Here is a 17760-nt window from a genome sequence, read left to right on the forward strand (position 1 = left end):
TGACATGGGGTCATGGAGGGCTACTTGTGCCTGTAAAAGCATCTTCGGGGTAGGAAGCAGCACCTTCAGAAGGGAAGGGGGGAAAGTAACACTGGAGTAACATGACCCATGGATAAGAGAAACACATGTGACCTCTCAATTCAGATCCTTTAAATGACCGATGCACCCCCCCCAGGATTCTCCTCAGTATGTGTAATTTGCAGATGGAGATAGGCAGTCACAGGGAAAGGTTAAGTTCAAAACTTTGAGAAACATGTGCCGTGTTACAACTCAAATAGCTCAACACTGGCCAGTTTCAGTCCATTGGTCACATTCCCAACTGGACCAGAAACCCAGCTCTCCATTTATTCAAACTCCCGAATTTGTGGCACTTTGCTCCCACTGTGGAATGTCAGTTGACAGGAGCACAGATTAAAAATACAAGAAATAGGGGCAGGAGTATGGTCCCTTTGAGCCTGCACTGCCATTCAATACGATCATGGCTGATCTTCTGCCTCAACTCCATTTTCCTTCCTGCTCCCCACTGGATTCCCTCAGAGGTCGATTAGAGATTTTAGCTTGGGCTGGGGACTGATTTGCAGGATGTTAGGAGCAGAAACTCAAAAGTACTGTGTATTAGGCCCACTGGCCTCTCTGACTTACATTCCCAATGTGTAAATCTCCACACAGGAGGCTGAGTCCCACCTCTGAATTGACCATCTAATCATTCTTAATTTATCTGTTCAGGGTTAGGGATCAAATGGGGGGGGGATCCTTCATGGACTGTGGGGGTCAGAATTACAAGTGGTCCATTTACTCATCAAACAGTTCAGCTGGGCATGGCACTCAATAAAAAGTTTTTTTTAAATAAAAGCAAACAGAGTAAATAAAAACAAACTCTTGCAATCTGTGCTATTTCTTAACCGTGAAAATGTTTACAGGACTCACCAGACCATGCTGCAGGGAGCAGCAAGGGAAAGAAGGATGCATTGATCTGCTGTTCAATGGGCGTGGAGAGCACTCTTTAGAATAAAGAGCTTGCATTTATATATTGCCTTTCAGATCTCAGGACATCCCAAAGCCAATTAAGTACTTTCTGGAGTGTAGTCGATGTTGTAATATCGGAAACACAGCAGCCAATTTGCACACACCGAGCTCCCACAAATAAACAATGTGATAATGGAGATAATCTTTACATACTGATGATTTTCAAATGTCAGGGAATAACTCAAGAAAGAATTTGGAATTAAAGAAAATTTGAGGTTAACCATGGAAAGGCACAAAAAACCAACAGAGTGACGGGAGACGTATGACACACATACATAATCCTCCCACATTGCCTTTAACTTTCCATTCAACTTATTATTATCCAACTAATTAGCATGGTTCTCTGAGAGGCTCAAGGGCTCACAGTTCAATGCTCACCTGCCGTGGTACACAGGCTCGAACCCGTGTACAATGCCTTGGGCTGTATGCGGCACAAAATGTAAATGTATGTTGTAAGTATAATAGGCAGTTGTAAGGGTAGTGAGGCAACTCAGAGTTCCATGTACTATCTTGAAAGAAACAACTGCATTGCACTTTATGTCAAATTTGAATTGTCACGCAACGTACTTTCACAAATTTCATCAATAAAGTTTATTTTTTGTAAAAAAAAAACACAATTCTCTGTGAGCAGGTCCTTTTAAAATGTCTATGTGCCGGTGCAATACACAATTAATTTTGAAGAAGGAATATTAAGAAGAACAATGTCCCAAAGGGGTTTTGACTTGTCAACAATCTGCGGCCAACTTTTAGTCCTTCTGCAGCCCCCAGCAGCCTGTCCCCAGCCAGCCATCACTAACCAGTCAACAGCCAGGACTCAGAACAATGAAACAAGGTGGGGAATGAAGGTGTATGGGTGAGAATCAGGGCAGGATGGTTGACTGAGGAGGGGGAGGTCTGCCAGAATCACAAATGGGGAGAGAATCAGGACCAGGAGTGGCAACAACATCAAGTTACATTTATACTGCACCTTTAACGTAAACAAAAATATCTCAAGGTACTTCACAGAGACATAATCAGAGAAAAATGGATGCCAAAACAAAGGAGTTATTGGGAAAGCTGACCAGATGCTTGGTCAAAGAGGTGGGTTTCAGGGAGGGTCTTTAGGGAGGGGAATCCAGATCATGGGGCCTAGGTGGCTGAGGTCCTGCTGCCTGTATGTGGTAGGAGTTATGGTTTTGTGGTTGAGCCTTCTGGGAGATCTCAAGAGTAGCCTGGGCAGGATGTTCTTTAGTCTTTCTGTCCCTGTGGAAAGGTGCCTTTCTCTATTCTACATCTCCGCCTGACAGCAGAACCAAGATCTGGAACTTGGTGTTTTGAGGAATTGGAGTTTTGAACATCTGTCACAACATTAATTGACAAGGTGCGTGCTTTATTACTGAAGAACCTAGTTTCTTTTGGGTCACTCAGGCATTTGAACTACATAGAACGGCAGCACCATGTATAATGATCTCAAAGTCAAGCTTTGGAGAAATCTGCACTCACCTACAGGATTTTTGTTTGCCCATTAAAGAAGGCAGGCCCTCTCACAAATATTTGAAAGGTGCAGGTTAGCTGATCCAGGATGTAGAGACATCCAAATGTGCACAGTGCCACTGCTGAAGCCAAACAATAAAAATATTCAGCCTATCGGAGTTATTTCCACCTGATTGTCCACTAGCACAACCCTACCCATTGGGGCAATGGGTTGAGCATTACCTGGCATCGAGTGTGATGTCATCTGCAGGATTAGCATATCACATAATAACTTGGAGGTTAGCAGGAATGTGAGAAGCTCAGGAAGCATTATGATGGCATTGTTGATGAATGAGAAAGAGAGATGAAAGATTGTGGTAGAAGGAAGTTGAAGGTTTGACATGAGAGAATAAATGATTACCATCTTTACCCAGAGAGTAGTTAGAATGTGGAACATACTAAAACATGGAGTAATTGAAATGAAGGACATAGGTGTATTCAAGGAGAAACTAGATAACTTATAAGGGAGAAAGGAACAGTAGGTGATTCTAATAGGTTTAGATGATATAGGGTAGGAAGAGGCTCGTGTGAAGCATAAACACCAGCATCGACCAATTGGGCCAAATAGCAAGTTTAAGTGCTGTAAATTCTTTGTAATTCATCCTTTTCTTTCTGTTTTCTATCTGGGATTATAAGGGAGATGCAAGAAAGGCAGTATTCAAGTCTGAATTGAAATGAGCTTTGCAGAAAGTTGGGGGTTCTTGAGGGCAATGGAAGCATTTGGTGCTGGAGGAAGCCACATTTCTTGGAGGCTGCTTTAACTATGTAGAGGATGTGGGAGTTCCACTAGTGATTAGAGGAAATACTGAGGCCAATTGGAGCTCACCCATGTTTCACCACCTCCTACCCCAATATCACAAATTGTGGAGAACCATGGACCCATGAGTCTGACATCTGTGCTGTGAAGAATATTGAACTTTAACATAAAGAAAGCTATCCAAGACCAACTAGCAAGAATGAAGGCAATAAATTCAACCTATTACATGCTTTTGAAAGACAACTAACAAATATATTGCAGTCCTTTGAGGATGTGACACTGTTACTAAATGGATAGAATGTGGTAAACTTAAATTTTAATTTGCCAAAAGTGTCTGATAAGGTCACGCAGAATCCGGCTTGCCTTGCGTCTACTGATTTGCAAAATTAGCACTGCTATATAAGGAGTTCCAGTTTAGGAGTATTTAGCTTCAGGCAACAAACTCTGTCTTTCCCAACAACGCTCACTTTCCATGAAACAATTAGAAAAATATTACCAGAGAGAAGTGGGCATTGATATCTGGGTCCTGAAAGATGAAGGTACATTTGGCTGTTAATTTGACTGACAGGTCAAGTTAAATAAGCTCTGGGCTCTTTCCTCCTATCCACACTCTTACCATTTTTCAGCGTTCCACGATTTTTCTGTCGACTGTTTTCTTTATTTCCCAATTTTTTACTACTTATTTACTAGATGTGGGTGTCGCTGGTTGGGCCAGTATTTATTGCCCATCCCAAATTGCCCTTGAGAAGGTGGTGGTGAGCTGCCTTCTTGAACTGCTGCAGTCCGCACGGTGTCGATACACCCACAGCGCTGTTAGGGAGGGAGTTCAAGGATCTTGGCCCAGTGACAGTGAAAGAAGGGTGATATATTTCCAAGTCAGGATGGTGAGTGGCTTGAAGGGGACCTTCCAGGTGGTGGCGCTCCCATGTATCTGCTGCCCTTGTCCTTTTAGATAGTAGTGGTCGTGGGTTTGGGATGTTGCTACCTAAGGAGTCTTGATGAGTTTCTGCAACGCATCTTGCAGATGGTACACACTGCTGCCATTGTGCCTCGGTGGTGGAGGGAGTGAATGTTTGTGGACTGCTTCAGTATCTGAGGAGTCACAAATGGTGCTGAACATTGTGCAATCATCAGCGAGCATTCTGATCTTATGATGGAAGGAAGGTCATTGATGAAGCAGCTGAAGATGGTTGGGCCTAGGACACTACCCTGAGGAACTCCTGCAGTGATGTTCTGGAACTGAGATGATTGACCTCCAACAACCACAACCACCTTCCTTTATGCTAGGAATGACTCCAACCAGTGAAGAAGTTTCCCTCTGATTCCAGTTTTGCTTGGTCTTCTTGATGCCACACTCAGTCAAATGCTGCCTTGATGTCAAGGGCAGTCACTCTCACCTCAGATCTGGAGTTCAGCTCTTTTATCCATATTTGAACCAAGGCTGTGATGAGGTCAGATGCTGAGTGACCCTGGCAGAACCCAAACTGAGCATCATCTAAGCAAGTGCTGCTAGATAGCACTGTTGATGACCCCTTCCATCATTTTACTGATGATCCAAAGTAGACTGCCAGCGGGACAGGGAGGACAGGTCATACCCAGGGATGGTGATGGTGGTGTCTGGGACATGATCTGTAAAGTATGATTCTGTGAGTATGACTGTATCAGGCTGTTGCTTGACTAGTCTGTGAGACAGGTCTCCCAATTTTGGCACAAGCCCTCAGATGTTAGTAAGGAGGACTTTGCAGGGTCAACAGGGCTGGGTTTGCCTTTGTCATTTCCAGTGCCATCAGTTTCATTCCTTTTTATTGGCTTTGTAGTGGTTTGATACAACTGAGTGGCTTGCTAGGCCATTTCAGAGGCATTGAAGAGTCAACCATATTACTGCAGATCTGGAGTCATGTGTAGACCAGACCAGGTAAGGACAGCAGATTTCCTTCCCTAAAGGACATTAGTGAACCAGAAGAGATTTTACAACAATTGATTCATGGTCATCATTAGACTTTTAATCCCAGATTTTTATTGAATTCAAATTCCACCATCTGCCATGGTGGGATTTCACAGAATCACAATCACAGAATCACAGTGCAGAAGAGGCCCTTCGGCCCATCAGTTCTGCACCAACATGTGAGAAACACCTGACCTACCTACCTAATCCCATTTACCAACACTTGGCCCATAGCCTTGAACGTTATGACATGCCAAGTGCTCATCCAGGTACTTTTTAAAGGATGTGAGGCAACCCGCCTCCACCACCCTCCCAGGCAGTGCATTCCAGACCGTCACCACCCTCTGGGTAAAAAACTTTTTCCTTACATCCCCCCTAAACCTCCTGCCCCTCACCTTGAACTTGTGCCCCCTTGTGATTGACCCTTCAACTAAGGGGAACAGCTGCTCCCTATCCACCCTGTCCATGCCCCTCATAATCTTGTACACCTCGATCAGGTCGCCCCTTAGTCTTCTCTGCTCCAATGAAAACAACCCAAGTCTATTGAACCTCTCTTCATAACTTATATGTTTCATCCCAGGCAACATCCTGGTGAATCTCCTTTTCACCCCTTCCATTTGAACCCAGGATTCAAGTCCCCAGAGCATTACCCTGGGTCTCTGAATTACCAATCCAGTGACAATATCACTACGCCACCGCCTTCCCAATACACTGATATTTATGAGAACAGGGTCTTGGAAAGTAAGGAGTGAAATGAACTTACATTTCTATAGCACTTTACACAACCTCAGGGCATCCAAGAGTGTGTATAGCCAATGAAGTGCATCCGAAATCACTGTTGTAATTTAAGAACGAAAACAAATTGATGGTAAACTACAGCAATGAAATATTAGAACAACAAGAAAAGACAAAAACATCTTATGGCCTTGATAACATGTGTTAACTGTTACCTCACTGTAATGAGCTGTTGATGATCACCATTTTGCATCTTCCAGTGAGATATAACCTGCAAGGAGCACACTGGATGCTGAAGCCTGCCAGAACATTCTTTCCCAGCTACATTGTCATTCAAAACAGAATAAAACCACCTCTTTCACATTTGTTCTTTCTGTAATACCAGGGCAATAATCACAGAGAGGGGTTGAATTGGCAGTTATGACTGAGTTTATGGTGATTAATCATCGTTAATGCCGTTGTTTAAATCCTTGAATGCCATTATTAACAAATTATCTATTATTCTCTGTCTAACTTTGCTCTGTCTTTCTACTTCCTTCCTTGTTATTTGCCTTCTACCTTTCTTCCATCTCTGTCTCTTTTCTGACTCTCTTCCTCTGCCTCTTATTCTGAACAATCCCTTACACTTGTAACAAGGGTGTGTTTTTTGAAGATGATGATTTCTGATTTTTTTCCACTGGCTGCATTTTAAACTTGAATCCTACATAGACAATTGTGTTTTTTTAAAAAGAAACAGCCCAGACAGGCTGAGCTGTTACAAAACACAATCTCTCATTCCACAAAGTTGGAACGAAGTTAGACAATCAATCCCTGGGGAGCATGAACTACCCCATCTCCTGACTACCCACACCACAGTGAGACTTTGCGAATGTTTCTGAGATGAGGCATCAAAATTCAATTACCTGTCCTGAAACAATAACTGCAGCAGATATGAACTAATCAAGTCCCTCTGGAATATACAACCAGCAAGGTATTTCAAAGGAGTCCCTGTCGAGAAGGAGAGAGGAAGAAGTGTAAAGGACAACGCTGTACTGAAACAGGCTGTTGGGGCTGTGTGCCTTCCCTCCAAACCCATGACTGCTACCATCTAGAAGGACTAGGACCTCCCCTGGCATTTCCCTCTCTCTCTCTCTCTCTCCCCCGCACCTCTCTCTCTCTTTCTGGAAATACTATGTCCGGTTTGTAAAGTGACCACCCTGAAAAGAAAATGTCTGTGATGCGAGATCCTTTAAAACATGGAAATCTGCTTTGTACGACTGCATCCACGAGAACAGCTAAGCTAAATATGAATTGCTGCACCGAGACCAATCATGGTACAGCCAACCACATGCTCCATTCTTTCTTTCATGGCTGTAAAATCCTTATAAGCCTGTCCTCTTACTCTGCCACCTGTACTTGTGTACGTGTGGGCCCAGACGAATGCGTGTGACCGTACGAATGGTGTCACGTGCTTCGTTTTTTTTTTTAGCTTGGGAATAGTTTCAATAAACTTACCTCCTTCTTTTCTCATCCTAAGAAAACCTGTCTGAGTAATTCCCTACAACCTCAGCATGTGGTGCACTTACAGAACTGGCAAAGCACATTCTCCCTAAACTCTTAAAACAAAACCCTGTTACGGTCAAATAAGGAGTGGAAGAATAGTGGAGTCATTTCACCCCGTCCTCACCTGGTCGTAATACACTCTTAGCTGGAAGTAGGAAGATGGGACAGAACCATAGAGCTGAACTAATGGCTCCTCCCACGTCTCCCACTCCACCAACAACCCACACAACCTCCTTATGTGTCACATTGCAGAAAATAGTTTGGACAACCTGAAGAATCAAAATGTATCAGTATTCCATGCACAGCACAGGTGCTACACACAGAATATTCAATCTTATTTAAATATTGAAAGCAAATCATCGTACAAAGGCCTGTTCTCGCCCATGGGATGGAACATTGGCACAAAAGCAGTGTTTATACAATGATTCTGGGCTATTTGAAATCACTTTCGCTGTGATTCTGACGCCCCTCTCAACACATAAAGATAAGACCAGGGATGGTGAAAAATCACAGAAGTGTGAAGAGGAAAGGTAAAATTGCCTAAAAGCAAGGAAAGTCTTGAGGGAAAGGGCTTGTGTGTTTGAGTTAAAAAAAACCAATCCTACTGATACCTTTGGTTAAGTTGTCATCGTCAGCACTTGCTGCTGCAGAGCTCTGTGCGTCGGGGGCAAGTCGGAAATTCAAGTGCACAACTGAATAAGGCCCGAAAAGAGCAAATAGATGAATGGCTAGTGGGTCCATTTTTTAATGAGTTGGAGATTCTTAAACATGGTGAGAGGCTTCCATGTGTGTCACAGTCCCAGTTGGTCCAAAATAAAAATTCAAAGCTCTCCGTCTTTTTATACCGTTCAGGTAACACCTGGGAAAAAAATCTGCCAGCTTCTTTCTGCTAAAGCTGGCTTGTTCCCATTATCCATTATCACTGATACCGTTTCGCTTGTTACAAACACCTGCCTAATGGCGCTAACCCTCACACAAAATAGTTCCCTTATATCTCTATTACGGACATCAATTTTCCTCCAGGCTTCATGTGGGCCTCAGATTGACTTGCCCTCCCGCCTGTGTGGTGACACCATTGGCAGGATTGGAGAGTTATTCTGGAAGCCAGCTGATGCCTGGAGCCTGCACCAAGCTGCCGTCTTGGTAAAGGGATTTGAGTTGGCACACACTTAAAGACTGCAGGCAGAATGCAGGCCAATGGGACAATGTCGTGAAACGACGTCAGGTCATCTGCAACTTGTCAATCAGAGAGATTGTGGGATGGGGGAGAAGGGGAAATGAGGGCATCCTCGTCATCAATCTCTCCAGGCCCACCAAGGGCCACAGCCTCAGTGATACCTTTTCTCATGATGGCCAGCACCATATCCTCCATGAGGGATGGTTGCAGGGGGGAGGGTTGGCGGTGGGGGGCGGGAGGGGTGTAAAATGTGCAGGTGCACTTGTTCCTTCTCTAGTTCTTTCCTGCTGCCTTGTAACCTCTTGCAAGAATGAGTGAAGTGTGTCAGTGAGTTTTCTTCAATGTGCTTGCATGATGTGGATACCATGGTAGAATAGCTGCCAGTGTATATGAGCTGTGAATTTTGGGTGCAAGGCTTGCAATAACGCTAAGCGTATGAGGATACGAACCCATACGAATTGAAGTGTTGAGCACTGATTGATAGAGATTGTTGGGTTAGGGTGATGCAGTGCCATGAATTGGGGTTACTGGTGAGTTGGTGGGATGTGCCATTTGAAGATTCCACTTACTCACCTTGATAACTTGTGTCAGATCATTAAACTTCTTCCTGCATTGAATTCATGCTCTTTGTGCTACATTACTGGCATTGATTTCCGCCACTGCTTCTTCCCACTGCCTTCTCAGCATAGTCTAGATGGGGCCATGCCCCCCTGCAGATACAGCATGTCTTCCCTGCTCTCCACATATTGTACCAAGGCCTCCAGCTCATTATCAGAAAACCTTGGTCCGCGCTGTCTCGTAGGATGAGACATATTGAAAAAAATCATCAAATGCAATTAACTTCCAGCAACCACAATGCATCTCCCTTTAAGAAGTGCAGGCTGCCTTTAAGTGACACTAGCAATTCACAATATCGAGCCCCCACTGATGTGTGCATCTAGTAAACAGTGCAGGTAGTGCTGGATGCATGCAGCAATTATAGGAATCAGCAGGCAGCATGAATTTAATGTCCTGTCTGCAGCACAATGAATGGGCGTGGGTTAATTGCACATCACAATCCATATTCCTGTTTTCAGGTCTTACTCAATTCACCCCCCACAGTCTCTGACCTGCTCAATGGTTTTTGTGTTGCTGGGGCAGTCGAGTTTTCAGTCTACAGTGACTTTCAGGTGTTGGTGCCCTGGGGCTGAGATGGCTGGCCTCCAACAACCATAACCATCTCCTTTTGTACTGGGTATGACTCTGGCCAGAGAAGAGAGTTTTCCCCTGATCCCCATCGTCTTCACCTTTGCTAGGGTTACTTGATACCACACTCAATCAAACGCTGCCTTGATGTCAAGTGCAGTCACTCACATCAGCTCTGAAATTCCACTCTTTTGGCCAAGTTTAGACCAAGGCTGTAATAAAGTCTGGAGATGAGTGGCCTTGGTTAAACCCAAACTGAGCATTGATGAGCAGGTTAATTTTCCACCACTATTTATGACTAGACGTACCAGGGCTACAGAGCTTTCACCAGCTCTGTTAGTTGTGGGGTAGCCTAGCTCTGTCTATAGTATGTTGATTCCACTGTTTAACTTGCATGTAGTGCTGTATTGTAGCTTCATCAGGTTGGTACCTCATTTTCAGTCACACCTGATGCTGCGTTTGGCAGGCTCCTACACTCCTCATTGAACCAGGGTTGGTCATCTGGCTTGTATGATGGACTATTCGGTTACAATGTTGCTGCTGCTGATGGCCCTCAGCGTCTCATGGATGCCTAAGTTTGGACTGCTAGGTATGTTCTGAAAGTTGTCATGCCACAAAACATAATACAGGGTGTTCTCAAAGTGAAGATGAGATTTGGTCTCCACAAGGACTGTGCGGTAGTTACAGATCAAAAATCAGCATACTGCTGATGCTGGAAATCTGAAATAAAACAAAGAATGATGGAAATACTCAGAAGATTATGGCAGCATCTGTGTGGAGAGAAACAGAGTTAACATTTCAGGTCTGTGACCTTTCATCAGATCTTTCATCAGAATTCTGATGTAAGGTCACACACCTGAAACATTAACTCTGCTTCTCCCCTTACAGTTGCTGCCATAACCTGCTGAATATTCCCAGCACTTTCTGTTTTTATTTCTGTGTGGTAGTCACACCAGCTATATTTCTGATAGTCAGTTGGTGAAGGAAGAAATCAGAACCAGCCTTGAATTCACAGAGTGAAACATTACAGGTATAAATCTTCTGACTCCACTCTCCTCCAATATTAGTAAGTGTCTCTTTATATGTGCTCAAGTAACCATCCAATCAATGCCCTCCACCTGTTTGTACTTAAACTCAATTTATACAATTAACAACTCCTACTAGTGCTGTCAGCTGTGGCTCAGTTCATAGCACCCTCACCTTTGAATCAGAGGGTTGCGGGTTCATGTCCCACTCCTGGAAACCAAGAACTGTGAATGTACTTGGAAGCGTTACAATCTGTGACTGTTGATAACTCGAAAGAGTTACAGACACATTTGGGCCAAGTTGGCCATTAACAGGTCCAGGCAGCGGGTGATCGAGGGGGTCGTCCCGCCCAATTGTTTGTCCCTCTTCCACGGCTACGTTCGCGGCCGGGTGTCCATGGAGAGGGAGCACGAGGTGTCTGCCGGCACCCTCGAGGCCTTCCTGCCCGGTGGGCACCACGGGAACTGGGGTGGTTTATCGACCTCTTTAATCACATTTTGGTTTAATGTTTGTAAGTTTCCCTTAATCTTTGTCCTTAGTTTTACAGCTGACCTGACTTAGGGGCTGTGTTTATTTTATCCCTTATTTTGTTCATTTAGTTTAATTGTTTAACTCCGAAAGAACCATAGAACACTACAGCACAGAAAACAGGCCATTCGGCCCTTCTAGTCTGTGCCAAAATATTATTCCGCTAATCCCATTGACCTGCACCCAGTCCATAACCCTCCAGACCTCTTCCATCCATGTATCTATCCAATTTATTCTTAAAACTTAAGAGTGAGCCCACATTTACCATGTCAGATGGCAGCTCGTTCCACACTCTCACCACTCTGAGTGAAGAAGTTCCCCCTAATGTTCCCCCTAAACCTTTCCCCTTTCACCCTAAAGCCATGTCCTCTCGTGTTTATCTCTCCTAATCTAAGTGGAAAGAGCCTACTCGCATTTACTCTGTCTATACCCCTCATAATTTTGTAAACTTCTATCAAATCTCCCCTCATCCTTCTACGCTCCAAGGAATAAAGTCCTAACCTGTTTAATCTTTCCCTGTAACTCAACTCCTTAAGACCCGGCAACATCCTAGTAAATCTTCTCTGCACTCTTTCAATCTTACTGATATCCTTCCTGTAGTTAGGCGACCAGAACTGCACACAATACTCCAAAGTTGGCCTCACCAATGTCTTATACAACCTCACCATAACATCCCAACTCCTATACTCAATACTTTGATTTATGAAGGCCAGTATGCCAAAAGCTTTCTTTACAACCCTGTCTACCTGTGATGCCACTTTCAGGGAATTACGTATCTGAACTCCCAGATCCTTTTGTTCCTCTGCACTCCTCAGTGCCCTACCATTTACTGTGTATGTCCTACCTTGGTTTGTCCTTCCAAAATGCAACACCTCACACTTTTCTGCATTAAATTCCATCTGCCATTTTCTGGCCCATTTTTCCAGTTGGTCCAGATCCCTCTGCAAGCTTTGAAAGCCCTCCTTGCTGTCCACAACGCCTCCAATCTTAGTGTCATCAGCAAACTTGCTGATCCAATTTACCACATTATCATCCAAATCATTGATATAGACAACAAACAACAATGGTCCCAGCACAGATCCCTGAGGCACACCACTAGTCACAGACCTCCAGTCTGAGAAGCAATCGTCCACTACCACTCTCTGTCTTCTCCCACACAGCCAATTTCGAATCCAGTTTACAACCTCTCCATGGATACTAAGTGTCTGAACCTTCTGAACTAACCTCCCATGTGGGACCTTGTCAAAGGCCTTACTAAAGTCCATGTAGACAACATCCACAGCCTTTCCTTCATCTACTTCCTTGGTAACCTCCTCGAAAAACTCTACAAGGTTCGTTAAATACGACCTACCACGAACAAAGCCATGCTGACTATCCTTAATCAGCCCTTGGCCGTCCAAATAATTGTATATCCGATCTCTCAGAACACCTTCCAATAATTTACCTACTACTGACGTCAGGCTCACTGGCCTGTAATTACCTGGTTTATTTTTGGAGCCTTTTTTAAACAACGGAACAACATGAGCTACCCTCCAATCCTCTGGCACCTCACCCGTAGCTAAAGACATTTTAAATATTTCTGCCAGGGCCCCTGCAATTTCTACACTAGTCTCCCTCAAGGTCCGAGGGAATATCCTGTCAGGCTCGGGGGATTTATCTACCTTTATTTGCTGTAAGGCAGCAAGCACCTCCTCCTCTTTAATCTCTATATGTTCCATGATACTACTGCTTGTTTCCCTTCCTTCCTTATACACTATGCCAGTTTCCTGAATAAATACCGATGCAAAAAAACTATTTAAGATCTCCCCCATCTCATGAGGCTCCACACATAGACGACCACTCTGATCTTCAAGGGGACCAATTGTGTCCCTTACTATCCTTTTACTTTTAATATACTTGTAGAAACCCTTCAGGTTTACCTTCACATTATCTGCCAAAGCAACCTCATGTCTTCTTTTTGCCTTCCTGATTTCCTTTTTTAGTATTTTCTTATATTTTCTATACTCTACAAGTACCTCATTTGCTCCTTGTTGCCTATACCTTCTATACACCTCTCTCTTCTTCTTAACCAGATCGCCAACATCCCTTGAAAACCAAGTTTCCCTATGCCTGTTAACTTTGCCTTTAATCCTGACAGGAACATGCAAACTCTGCACTCTCAAAATTTCGCCTTTGAATGCCTTCCACTTACTGAACACATCCTTGCCAGAAAACAACTTATCCCAATCCACTCTTCCTAGATCCTTTCTCATTTCCACAAAATTGGACTTTCTCCAATTTAGAATCTCAACTCGAGGACCAGACCTATCCTTATCCATAATTACCTTAAAACTAATGACATTGTGGTCACTGGACCCAAAATGTTCGCCTACACATACTTCTGTCACCTGTCCTGTCTGGTTCCCTAATAGGAGATCAAGTATTGCATCCTCTCTCATTAGTACCTCTATATATTGATTTAGAAAACTTTCCTGAACACATTTGACAAACTCCAAACCATCCAGCCCTTTTACAGTATGGGAGTCCCAGTCAATATGTGGAAAGTTAAAATCTCCTACTATCACAACTTTCTGTTTCTTACATCGGTCTGCTATCTCTCTACAGATTTGCTCCTCCAATTCTCTCTGACTATTGGGCGGTCTATAATACAACCCTATTAGTGTGGTCACACCTTTCCCATTCCTCAGCTCCACCCATATGGCCTCTGTAGACGAGCCCTCCGGGCTGTCCTGCTTACGCACAGCTGTGATACTTTCTCTGACTAGTAATGCCACTCCTCCCTTTCAACCCTCCCCCTCTATCACGTCCGAAACAATGGAACCCCGGAACATTGAGCTGCCAGTCCTGCCCCTCCTGCAACCAAGTCTCACTAATAGCAATAATGTCGTAATCCCACGTGTCAATCCACGCCCTAAGCTCATCTGCCTTTCCGACAATACTCCTTGCATTGAAATAGATGCACCTGAAAACATTTCTATCCCGTACAAACCTTTGATTTCTGTCTATAAATGCATTCCTCGCTTGACCTTTATCCTCCTCCACCTCACTATCTGCTCTAACACTCTGGTTCCCCTCCCCCTGCAAACCTAGTTTAAACACCCCGGAGCAGCACTAGTAAACCTACCCGCAAGGATGTTAGTCCCCCTCCTGTTCAGGTGCAAACCGTCCCGTCGGAACAGGTCCCACCTTCCCTAGAACAGAGCCCAATTGTCCAGAAACATGAAGCTCTCCCTCCTGCACCATCTCCTTAGCCACGTATTTAGCTGCATTATCCTTCTATTTCTAGCCTCACTAGCACGTGGCATGGGTAGCACTCCTGAGATCGCAACCCCGGAGGTCCTGTCCTTCAACTTTGCACCTAACTCCCTAAACTCTCTTTGCAGGACCTCCTCCTCCTTCCTATCCATGTCTTTGGTCCCTACATGGACCACGACATCTGGCTGCTCACCCTCCCTCCTGAGAATACTGAGAACTCGTTCTGAGATATCGCGGACCCTGGCACCAGGAAGGCAACAGACCATCTGGGATTCTCGATCTCTCCCACAGAACCTCTTATCTGTCCCCCTAACTATCGAATCCCCTATCACTACTGCTCTCCTCTTCTCCCTCCCTCCTTTCTGAGCTGAGGGTCCAGCCTCGGTGCCAGAGACGCGACCACTACAACATGTTCCTGGTAGGTCGTCCCCACCAACAGTATCCAAAACGGTATACCTATTGTTGATGGGAACGGCCACAGGGATGCTCTGCTCTTTCTGTCTATTCCCCTTCCCTCTCCTGACAGTCACCCAGCTACCTGCCTCCTGACTTTTAGGGGTGACTGCCTCCCTGAAACTCCTGTCTATTACTGCCTCTGCCTCCCGAATGATCCAAAGTTCATCCAGCCCCAGCTCCAGTTCCCTAACTCGGTTTGTCAGGAGCTGCAGCTGGATGCACCTTTTGCAGGTGTAGTCACCAGGGACAATTGTGCTGTCCCCGACTTCCCACATGCTGCATTCGGAGCACTCGACTGCCCTAACTGCTGCCTCCATTACCTACTCCTAATTTAATTAAAGGAACTTACCCGGCCTTACCCCACTGGGAGCAAGCTCGTTCTCAGCCTCTGCTCGCCGAAGCCTCTCGAGCCAAAGCCTCAAAGCTCCACTCCTTCACTGGGCCACTCACACACTGGCCGCTCCTCTTCAGCTTCCCCTCCTTTTATTTTCAATCTCTGCGCTGTTTTTAAAATGAACTCCCCTCACTCTCTGCGCTCTTTTTATAATGAACTCCCCTCGCTCTCCGCGCTCTTTTTATAATGAACTCCCCTCGCTCTCCGTGCTCTTTTTATAATGAACTCCCCTCGCTCTCCGCGCTCTTTTTAAAATAAACTCCCCTCGCTCTCCGCGCTCTTTTTAAGATGGACTCCCCTCGCTCTCCGCGCTCTTTTTAAAATGAACTCCCCTCGCTCTCCGCACTCTGTTTGTAATGAACTCCCCTCACTCTCCGCGCTCTGTTTGTAATGAACTCCCCTCGCTCTCCGCACTCTGTTTAAAATGAACTCCCCTCGCTCTCCGCGCTCTGTTTGTAATGAACTCCCCTCACTCTCCGCGCTCTTTTTAAAATGAACTCCCCTCACTCTCCGCGCTCTTTTTAAAATGAATCCCCTCGCTCTCCGCGCTCTTTTTAAGATGAATCCCCTCGCTCTCTGCGCTCTTTTTAAAATGAACTCCCCTCACTACTCCGCACTCTTTTTATAATGAACTCTCCTCGCTCTCCGCGCACTTTTTAAAATGAACTCCCCTCGCTCTCTGCGCTCTTTTTAAAATGAACTCCCCTCGCTCTCTGCGCTCTTTTTATAATGAACTCTCCTCGCTCTCCGCGCTCTTTTTAAAATGAATCCCCTCGCTCTCCGCACTCTTTTTAAAATGAATCCCCTCGCTCTCCGCGCTCTTTTTAAAATGAACTTTTTAAAAGAGTTACAGACACATTTGTGACAGGTTAGGTTAGAGAGGCTGAGGTCAAGTAAGCTACTCTCTCAACACATACCACACTCCCGATGGTGGCAATCAGTGATTGGGCTAGCAAGTCACTCTTGGTGATAGAAAATTGTGCATAAGGGTGTAAAAAAAGCTGCAGGATTTGTGAATGATGCTAAGCTTCGCTATGACTCACAAATAGCTCGCCTGGCCTCTCCTGCCAGCCACTCGTTAAAGTACATGGAACTGAGTCATAGTGACCAGGAACGTTGCACGCTGGTCTCAGCTGCAGAGTTATTTCAATTGGTCACAGAATCCCTAGATTGAGAGGGAGGAAATAGTTAGGGTGCTGGTTCTAGATTGCTCTGCAGTGGTCAATGCTAGAAGTATGTGTGCAGACATCAGATGAGGACAGGGTTGAACTGTGACTTCCATCGTGGTCAACCAGACTACTAACACTAACTCTCTGTGCAGCTTACCTGAGTGCTGCCCATTGTTCCTTCTGTCCCAGCCGATGACCCTTTGCCACCCAAAATTCCACCCCTGCCCAGTTGCCAGCTACCACGCTCCACCAATTTCAGGTGGGGGCAGTTGGAAAGCATACAGATACAGTCTGAGAGTTACAATCACCTTAATGTTGCCAAGGTCAGGAAAGAACTGGCACTCACTTTGCCTCCTGTTCACCTGATTTCCACTCCTGGTTACAATAGGGTCTTAACTGTCTAGATCCACCTGAAGAATGGCCAGCTGGGAGGACAAGAACTGGCATTGAGTTTGGGAAAATGGGGCGAATATTGAAAGAATAGAAAAAAGAGTCCTTGGAAAGTAGTGACATCCTTTAGGAATTTGTTTATTAAATGTGAACTCACTCAAGAGAATATTAAATCCCTATGCGGGACATTGTGACACATCCGTCAGGCCTGGGTTTAATTCCAATCCAGGCTCATTGGGTTAAAATCTCTTTAAGTGGCTCTGCGGGTTCTAAGTGAAAAGAATCGGTGGTACTTAAAGCTCTGGCTCCCAGTGGGTGCAAATATTGCATTGCACTGTCATAACTCACTGCTAATTGGCACCAAATTGGCAGTCACATTCAGATAGGCCAGGAAGATGTCTGGCTTGGGAACTGAAAGCATCACGCTGGTATATTAGGGAGACAAGTGCACGAATGCAAACACTGTTGCAAAATGAAAGAGAAAGTATGGCATTTTACAGTGTTGGCATCTTTACTTTTGTTAGCACCTCTATGTTTGAATTGTGAACACACCCAATATTATGTGTCTTTTAGTTTGGTTCTCCTGCCCCTTCTCCTTAAGGTTCTTCACATGAATTGAGACAGTAAAGGTCAGCAAGCTATCCAGCCATGAAGGGCAGCACC

This window comes from Cetorhinus maximus, chromosome 15, assembly GCF_964194155.1.
Source record: "Cetorhinus maximus chromosome 15, sCetMax3.hap1.1, whole genome shotgun sequence".
In the NCBI taxonomy this organism is placed as follows: Eukaryota; Metazoa; Chordata; class Chondrichthyes; order Lamniformes; family Cetorhinidae; genus Cetorhinus; species Cetorhinus maximus.